The following is a 7,842-nucleotide window of genomic DNA, read 5'->3' on the forward strand; positions in this document are numbered from 1 at the left end:
GAATTTAATCCAAAGCTTTGACTTTACACAAAGTGATTTCCATAATTTTATGAATCTATATGTTATAATATCCAATGATCTGATTTTTGTTTGTGTATCTATGTGATAATAAACCAATGAAATAATGATCTTTTTTGTTTTTGTCTGCGGGCTACGGTCGTTATTAAGTAATGCACCATTATGTCCAACCAAAACATAAGGGCTGGGACACAATTTTAAGAATTTGTTCTGGCAATAACTCTATTGCGCCAAAAAGAACCTCTGACTGAATAGAAATGTTGAAATTAAAACGCATTGGGTCACAGAGTATCATTATAGTAATCGGAGGTCCGACTCAGTGAAATTATGGGATACAGAAATTGCGGCGCACACACGGACAGTTCTCGAACTAACACAGGAGAAATCGAACCGGTGGGCGTCCTCGTCAATAATTTTCCCCGAACTGTTGGACAGGAAAGTAAAGCACGGTCAAGCATTTTCTGAACATAGCGCGCGGGAATTTCTGTAAAGTCTCTAGAGTTCCACATGGTGTAGCGGTTTATCGCAATTCTACTAAATGCAGCCTCAAAATAATTTCTACACTGGAACTGAATTTCCGCAAACCAGGGAACGAATTGAAAGGTGGATAATGCCAGTAGGATCAAAGGACCTGAATAGTGGTGAGTCAAGGAGGCACACTTGTGCCTCTATAAAGAGGCGACCCACCACAATGTTAAGGTCCGATTTCAGGTCCTAGAGGTCGCAGAGAGACGGCGGTAATCGCATTTTGTAGCCCAAGCTCAAACTAAGAAACTTGCAAAATTTCATCCTCTTCCGACTTTATCTTGATAAGTAATAAACTGTACAAAAAGGTGCAGAAATTATTTGAAAAAAACTACGTTTTCTAAAGAGTTAATCGAACTTCAAACGAACAGAAATTATTCAGTATATGAAAGGGGCTGTGCCCTCCTCAACGCCTCGCTCTTTACGCTAAAGTTTGACTTTCTCACAACTCTTTTTTTTAAACAATAAAAACTTTAGCGTAAAGAGCGAGGCTTGAGGAGGGCACAGCCCCTTTCATATACGGAATAATTTATGTTCGTTTTAGGTTTTAATGTCGCTCCTTACTTTCAGTTTAAAGAAATTTTTTTTATATTTAAAGGCTGCGAAAGTGGGGGGTTTGGTGGGCGGCAGCCCCCCCAACTGCATCTCCTAATCCCTGTACGTTTTAAGGTTTGACCTTGTAACTCAGCCTCTTTAACTCTTTAGAAAACGTAGTTTTTTTCAATATTTCTATAAAACGGCCGTCAAAACTTGGACACCATTAAAAGTAAAGTTAAATTTTGGGCAAAAAATTGTCTGGCTTATTTTTGGCTTGTTTTTCAAAGGCTGCGGCTTATTTTTTTGTTCACGATCTGGCCACTCTGATTTCGGGTTTCAGCTAGCAATATTTTCATTCAATTAAATGTGTAGCTCATCATGACCAGGGTTGCAATCGTTGGTGATTGCCTACTGTTTACATATAGTATTTTTTTTATAGGCAAATATACCGATATTTTCCAAGGGAGGAAGGAGATCTTCCAGGGAAGGATATTCTATGGGAAGAATCTTCCATTGGGATGGAAGTTTCTGGGGGTGAACTTTTCAGGAGAAATTTTACGTGGGGGGAATTTGTATACAGAATGTTTGTTATTTGTCTTTTTTCTCGTTGTTGATCCCATTGTACATGTAGAGACACTCTGAGGGAAATCTCAGGGGGAAGTCTTCAGCGGAGCTGGGATTCTCTTGGGATATTTTTTTTGGGGGGGGGGGTAGGGGGGATTTTCAATGGGGGAATTATCACCAGGAGAAATTCTCCATGGAAAATTTCTGGGTAATAAACTTTCCAGGGGGGGATTTCCCAAACAGGAATGTTCCTCGATGACCATAAAAAGGATCAGAAACTAATTGAATACAAGTCTTCCTTATAATAAAAGTATGGTAAGGAGTATTTTTCAGGCAGAATCGTAAGCAAAAATTTTTTTGGGAAGGATTCGCAGTAGGGTTGGAATTGTCCGGATGTAATTTCCCAGCGGAAGAATTTTACACGGGGTGATAGGAGGAAATTTATACAAAAGAATGCTTTGTGGGGAAATTTTCCACAGAGGGGGTGGATTTCCTGGGATTATCTGAAAAACGATCAGAAATAAATATAAAAACTAGTTTTTTCTACCGAAAATAATGAGTAACATTAAAACGTAAAACGTACAGAAATTATTCCGTATATGACGGGGGCTAGTCCCCGTAATTTCTAAAGAATGATTCTTGAAACACACGGGCCGTGCCACCCTTGGAGTAAGTACCCCCCCCTCCATCCTTGGTGGAGAGGGGTGACGCAACCCCCCTCAACACACGGATTCTTTTCCCTCGATGCACCCAACAGAAATTTTGTTAAAAATGGTCCAAAGAACATATAACAATGCCCTCAGCGTTTACACAACCCATAAGAGCCGTGGGACAAGGGTTGTAAATTATGCCCCAGGGGCATATAAGTTTTCATGGAATGGGTAGTAGTATAAACTTCAGTTGGGGCTCATTTGATTGAAGTATAGTGCGTTTTTTAAGAGTCGAAATTTATTTGAGGGCACCCCCCGCGCCTCTCATGTCCGAAAAGCCGCCGCTACTCGGACGTTGTACACATCTATTTTTTTCAACATTGTTCGAAGGTCCAGTACTTATGGCTTTCGGGATGTCATCCTCCTGATTGAAGGGCGACCCAGCTTGCCTAGCGCTCCTCAACGTCGCTTGAATCTTGGATTGTGCATTATGACATGCTCAAGAAATACTCCTATTTGCAAAAAGCTACCAAAAGAAGTGAAAATACTGACCCTCATGCCGACCATACCTATCAAGCGGAACTCTCATAGGAAGATCATCCTATGACAATATATCATCCGACAATTAGTTTTTTACTGTTTACATGTTTTTATGATTTTTGTGCTTTCACACTAGTTCATTTTTTCTGGTTGAACTAAATGAATCTTTTGCATTGTATTGGATGTTAACTGGCCACTTTGAAAGAGGTTTACAAGTCGTAAAAAAACTACTCTCTAAAATTTTCAGATGGACAAATTATATACACAATATGGACATTATTTGTCTGAAAAGGACATATTTTTGGATGCTCAAGGGGCATATTCCATGATCAAAACGTTGGCAACCCTGGGATTGGCACATCCCTTTTGAGGGGAAATCAAAGCCCATATACCCTATCGAATTATGTATGTAATGCGCTTCTCAATTTTTTTGTAGAAAGCACACGTGTAGTTTCCTAGCCCTTGAATATATTTAAAATCATTTTTTTTCATCTGAAAAAAGAAGAAAAATTACATGTAATTTACAAAATTTAATGGTAAAAAAAGCCAATGACCACTCGCCATAATTAAAATAAAGTCCCCAAGTAGGATTGAAAGCCGCCAAGCATCTTTTTCGAAAATAGTACGTAATTATTAACTGCTGAAATTTAAATTGAACCAAGATTCGAATAGAATTGCTGAAATGATTGTTTTTGTCCTCAGACGGCTTGGTTTTGTGGTGAGTTTTAAGTAGTAGTAGCAACGACTAAAGCTCCTTTTGGTTATTAATGAGAAAATAATTGGTATAATCGATAGAACGGCCTTTGGGTTCTCAGAATTCAAAGTTTCGACTTCTCAGTAATATTGACAACAGAGTGAGAAACCCCTGATTTTATTTTCTCAAAAAGGTAAACTTGCATTCAAAGGATTAATACGTTTTCATATGAAATTTAAATGAGGTGTTTCTACTTTCAAAAATAATTTAGAGACTTGATTCGTTGATGTGAAAGAGTTTTGTAAACCTGCATCTGTTTAATAAATTGAAGCTTTAGAGTGGCATTCAAAGCAACCGGATTTATGTCGAAAGATATTAGTTAAATGTTAGATGTAAACTAAATATACTTACCTGGCTGAAAAGCTACCTTGATCATGAAGGAGTCGCTTATAGAGTGAGGCCTTACCATTGCGATTCCGACTGGCTGACCCCTGTGATTACCACAAATGGGGGTAACTTAACAGTGTAATTTTTGATACTTGTGGATTCGGTCAGTTGTGTACTTATGTTCACACTGTAAAGCTTTTACGTTTGGGACCCTGTTATGTGTCGCATATTTATTAGTTGAAAGAAAAAAGTATTAAATTTGATGTTGTTAAGACAATAATTGATCAATGAGCCCTTTAGAAAAAAATATTTTTTCTTGTTAAACTTACATGTTTGAAATATACGGAAGAATTGTGCCTAAAATCCCAAGCATATATGAGAGAGTTGAGCCTATACTGTATAGACTCCTGTTGTATTTTGTTTTTGAAAATACTCTGTAATTATTAAATACTGATTTTTAAATTTAACTTAGAATCGAATCAAATTGCTGAAATTTAGATTATGTCACAAAGACTAGTCTTAAAATGTTAAATGCCCTTGATCCCCACACATTTCATCAAGTCAATTGCGTTGGCGACATATCAAGCTAAAAATTCCTTCACTGCCGCTAATCTTCTTGGAATATTTAAATAGGGGGGTATTTGGCTACAGCAATTGATCGACCAGTCAGTTACAATACAACTATTTTTGAGCCTGGTTACTCAATATTTATATTATTTTCTGGGGATGTAGTTTTAGTATCATGTCCTTAAAGTTGCCCATGAATTGCTGCTCATTGAATATGTTTTCTCATTATATGAATGTTTTTGTCCGTATTTACTTGAATGAACATTGAATTCCTTATTGCTTTCGAACCTTGTTAAAAAACCGATAAGGATTTACTAGAATTTATTTTTATAGACTCAAGTCAACTCTAACAATTTTCATAAATCTGGGCTCTCCTCAAATTGGGCTGGGTACCTACGCTGGACATGTCCAACCTGCGTACTTGGTCAAGGGAAACCTGGAGGAAAAAAAAATTATCAATTAATAATATTCTCACAGCAACTCTGTTTTGTTATTTTAACATATTCTTACTATTTTCTTTATTAGTTTCTTTCAAATGTGTACTAATTTTGTTAGCTCAGTAAGAGTTGTTTCTACAAATAATTTTTACAGCATTGAGCTCTTTAAAGTTGTTAATAAAGCAAGATTAAACTATTAGTAGTAAAGATTTTGGTGTATTATCAAGAAAATGTTTTGTATTGTGAAAATAAATAAAGAAAAAGAAATAAAAATGCTGATCCTGTTTCCAAAGAAAAATTGAAACTTCGAAGATTTCTTTATAATCTTCAGAAAGATTTTTTTAAATCGACTTGATATTAGATGCGCTCCTTAGAAAACTATTTGTTTATGATACATTTTAGTTGTTTTTCTTGCAGTGCTATTTTTTTCCTTGGGACGAGCTTCAGTGAATGTAATGTCTTATTCTAAACTATTTTGCTATTTTGTAATTAGTTTAAATTTTCAAATGTGTGACTAATCTAAATACAAATATGTCTTGCTCTACAGCTGCCTTTGGGAACATTGCCCATTTAGATTAAATTTCATTGGGAAGTTATCTTTGCTTGGTTTTAAGGTTCTGAGCATTTCTATTTCTTCTTATTTGTCATTTTTATTTCTTTTCTTATTTTTATATTAAACATGAATTTACTTTTAGGAATTTTATAAACTGGCCATCCAATACTCTTCTCAAACCATTGCTCTTAATGTCAGATATGCAGATGCCTATTTACTCCGAGGTAAAGCTAGGCTTCATTTAATGAAGCTAGAAGATGACTTAGAAGATTTGGTTAAAGCTCATAAAATTTTGAGCAAGACAAGGAAAAAGGGTACCTTTGTAAGACATTTGAATCTGTACAAATTTATGATTTAGTACTGAATAAAATAGGATGTTGGCCAAGAAGCATGGTCACTTCGACAAAAAGGAAATAACTCCGCAAGATTTGAAAACTAAAGCTTTAGAATAGGCTAATGAAGAAGTAGGGATTGGAACTTAAAAATAGCTTTCAAGGGGATATTTTAGACTCTGATCTCATTCCTAGACGCTTCATATATCTGTCCCAGATCAACAGATTTCCAAGATCCCAAACCGATCAAAAGTGGCGTCTTCCCAATATCTTACATTTCTAAGGGCCCATACTAAAAAATCACCCTGTCTGCATTGATAACACGTTTTGATTTTATAATGGCTGTGTAGAATATAAACCTCATTCATAACAAGAAATCTTTTGTATCATCAGACATGTAAAAAAAGTACAGGATTGCAAAAAAAAACTCAATTTAAACTTAAAAACCAGCTGCCAAAGTGAACCACTCTTCTCGATATTTTATTTTCACGGAATAAAATTAAAACGTTCAAATTAAATTGTTTATCACTAGTGAATATTATAAAATAGTTTTTGATAATGGACTGTAAGTAAGGAGCAACTAAGCCCAGTATTCGACAAATCTAAGATAAGAATTTTGACGACACGTCAACATAATTGTCTTTTTGTGACGAACCTATTTACATGAACTTAATTTAATTTATTGATTTGTTGCCCATCAAAAGCTATGAATATGAAAGTAACAATATGAAGTTGAGAATAATTGCCTACTACTACTGCTACCAACAACTCACCGCAGCACCCAGCCGCCTGAGGCCAACCCACCTATACACACTCCTCCAACCCAATCTATACAAAGCCTCTCTTTTTACACCTTCCCAGGAAGTGCCCATTTCCTTTAAATATTTCTTTATAACGTCCTCCTACCCCAGACGAGGACGAGCTGCTTTCTGTTTGGCCCTAGACGGGTTGCCGAAAAGGACAATTTTCGGCAGTCTTTCATCCTTCATCTGCAGAAGGTGCCCTAGCCATCTCAGTCGTTCTCTCGTTCTAGTCCATAAAAGATGGATTGAACCACATTTTTCGTACATCCTACTATTTGAAATACGGTCAGTCAGCCGGGTACCCAGAACAACCCGCAGGCAATTTCTCTGGAAAACATCTAGCAAAACTTCATCTGCTTTTCGGAGTGCCCATGCTTCAGAGCCATATTTTACCACTGTCATCACTATAGCCTCTAATGTAGTAATCTTGGTTTGCCGACTCATGTTCTTATTCTCTCAAGTTTTTTTTAACTGTGAAAAAACACCCTGAGCTTCGGCTATTCTACTTTTAACATTTTACTGTTCTCACCGTCTTTACTTATAATACTACCAAGATAAGTGAAGCTGTCTACCTGATCAATCTTTTAGTTACCCATAGTCAGATTTTCATCTTCACTTATTCCTAGCCTTAGAGATTCAGTCTTCTTAATATTAATTTTCAAACATATCCTATGGCCCTGAACTCGCAAAAATTCTAAAAGTTCATTCATTTTGCTCACACTTTCATCTAGGATGCTTAAATCATCAGCATAATCTAAGTCCAGGGGAGATTTTCCTCCCCATTTGATTCCTTGGTTTCCCATGTATTTCCTGTGCTTCTTAAGACAAAGCCCATCAAAATAATCCAAATAAAGGAGGATAGAACACAACTCTGTTTAACTCCTGATTCAATACAGAACCAGCTGCTAACCTCATATCCTACCTTAACCGAAGCAGTGTTATTCTCGTACATAGCACTAATCAATTTAACGTACTTGTCTGGTATAACATACAAGGATAAGACCTTTGCTAAAGCTTTTCTATCAACAGAATTGAACGCTGGCTCATAATCTATAAAACTGAGGACCAGAGGTGTTTGACCACTCAGGCACTTCTCATTTATTAACCTAAGAGTGAAAATATGATCAACACATTCTCAACCTTTTCAATAACCGCGCTGTTCTTCTCGTAAAACTGTCTACAGCATCTCTTACTCAAAAAAGTATCATATTACTAAGTAATTTGCTACCTAAAGA

The 7,842-nt window shown here is 36.3% G+C and overlaps 1 non-coding gene across 1 annotated transcript; it reads left to right on the forward strand.

The window, feature by feature from the left end:
- Positions 1–3,931: 3,931 nt before the first annotated feature.
- Positions 3,932–4,095, forward strand: LOC148946362 (U1 spliceosomal RNA). The gene has a single exon (XR_016142660.1). It is a non-coding gene; the product is annotated as a U1 spliceosomal RNA (small nuclear RNA).
- Positions 4,096–7,842: the final 3,747 nt, after the last annotated feature.

This window comes from Artemia sp. Qi Xiang Cuo, chromosome 12 (assembly GCF_049724085.1).
Source record: "Artemia sp. Qi Xiang Cuo chromosome 12, ASM4972408v1, whole genome shotgun sequence".
NCBI lineage: Eukaryota > Metazoa > Arthropoda > Branchiopoda > Anostraca > Artemiidae > Artemia > Artemia sp. Qi Xiang Cuo.